Here is a 1,835-nt window from a genome sequence, read left to right on the forward strand (position 1 = left end):
TCTACACACGCACTTAAATTGTTTAAAGGAAAAACGTTATGCCTTATTACACCATGATCCTGGCTAATAGCTTTTCAAAACTTTGAGAAAAATCTTAAAAAAGGTTTCACATGTCACCTGAAACTTACACATTTAACATTATCAAAGAAGGAATGCTTCTACACTCTTACAAAGACCACTAGAAAGAAACAACAATAAAAAAGCTAAGAAACTGTCTCAAAGGCATTTTTTTTTTCAATCCTTCCTCCACAGTAAGGTAAGTTGTTAAATAATCCAATCCATTCATAAAATGGCTTCCTGCATCTGCTCTGGTGTTGTCTGCCATAACACTGCATATTTATGCATGACTGAGATAAGAGTTTCCTTAACATTGTTATTTCGATAACCTGAAGCTGTTCTGTTACATCTGGGCTCTCATCCTCTCCTATTTATACAGTGAAGCCCATGGAAAAGAGGAAGAAGCTCAATATTGGCTCCTCCCACCATAACCCCCACTTCCTCCACTGCCTAATGGACCATAGTTTCCTCCACCATATGGTCCCCCCCATGTTCCTGCTACCACCAAAGTTTCCACTCTTCATTGGACCATAGTTAGAAGGTTGCTGGTTATGGTTTCCAAAATCATTGTAATTTCCACTAACATAATTTCCTTTTCCATAGTGTTTAACTAAGAATATTCTAAGTTTCTCTATCAGACATTGCCATGAGTTCTACTGTATTGCCTCGTCTGTGTTTCAGGGTCTAGAACATGAAGTGTAGAGTTTCTTCCTCCATAACTAGGGCTACCTCCAAAATTGCCACCTCCAGGTCTGCCTCCATACCCATTATAGCCATCTCCAAAGCCAGGTCTACTTCCATATCCATCAGATCCTCCTCTAAAGTTACTTTCTGGTCTTGGTCCAAAATTTCCACCCCAACCATGTGAATCTCCAAAACCGAAATTGCCTCTTCTCCCACTCCTAGAACTTTGGACTTCCTACATTTCTGTCTAGACAAAGCCTTTCTTACTTCTGTGTTATGTCCATTGATAGTATGGTATTTCTGCAAAGCAATTTTATCCACAGGATCATGGTCATCAAAAGTAACAAAGCTAAATAAAGCCTCTTTTCTTTCCAGATTGCCTACCAGTAATTATCTTAATGGTATCAATTTTTCCATATTCCTCAAAATAATCTCTAAAGTGATGTTCCTCAGTATCTTCTTTAATTCCACCAGCAAACAACTTCTTCACAGTTACATGAGTCCCTGGTTTTCCAGACTCCTCTCTTGCCACAGCATGTTTGGGCTCAACAACTTTCCCATCAATTGAATGAGGTCTCGCAGCCATGGCAGCATCAACCTCAGCCATGGATGAGAAAGTCACAAAACCAAATCCTCTTGATCTTTTGCTTGCAGGATCCCTCATTACCACACAGTCTGTAAGCTTTCCCCATTGCTCGTAGTAGTTCCTCAAACTTTCTTCTGTGGTTTCAAAGCTTAAGTCACCAATAAAGAGTTTACAGAACTGTTCCTTTTCTCTCTCCATCGCGGACTCAGTCGCTTCAGCCCAATTTCCTACAGCGGAGCGAGATGAGAGAGATCTCCGCGGACCAACAGGAGCTAGACTCATCCTGGCGCTATAGTGAGAACGACGGCTGTTCAAGAAGCAACGCCGCCAGGAGAGCCTCCACACAGGACCCGGCACTGCTGCTACTGTCAATTGAATTCTGATAAAGCTCCCAGGAAAATTGAGTGAGGGGAAAATATTTTTTCAACAAATTTTCTTGGAACAATAGAATATCCACCTAAGGAATAATGAAGTTTGAGCCCAAAATACCAATAGGAAGAAGAAATGG

General features: G+C 40.9%; 1 pseudogene; it reads right to left on the reverse strand.

Moving 5' to 3' along the window:
* Positions 1 to 332: 332 nt before the first annotated feature.
* On the reverse strand, positions 333 to 1,528 carry LOC102502556 (heterogeneous nuclear ribonucleoproteins A2/B1-like; annotated as a pseudogene).
* Between the last annotated feature and the right edge of the window lie 307 nt (positions 1,529 to 1,835).

This window comes from Tupaia chinensis, unplaced genomic scaffold (assembly GCF_000334495.1).
Source record: "Tupaia chinensis unplaced genomic scaffold, TupChi_1.0 Scaffold000432_1, whole genome shotgun sequence".
NCBI lineage: Eukaryota > Metazoa > Chordata > Mammalia > Scandentia > Tupaiidae > Tupaia > Tupaia belangeri.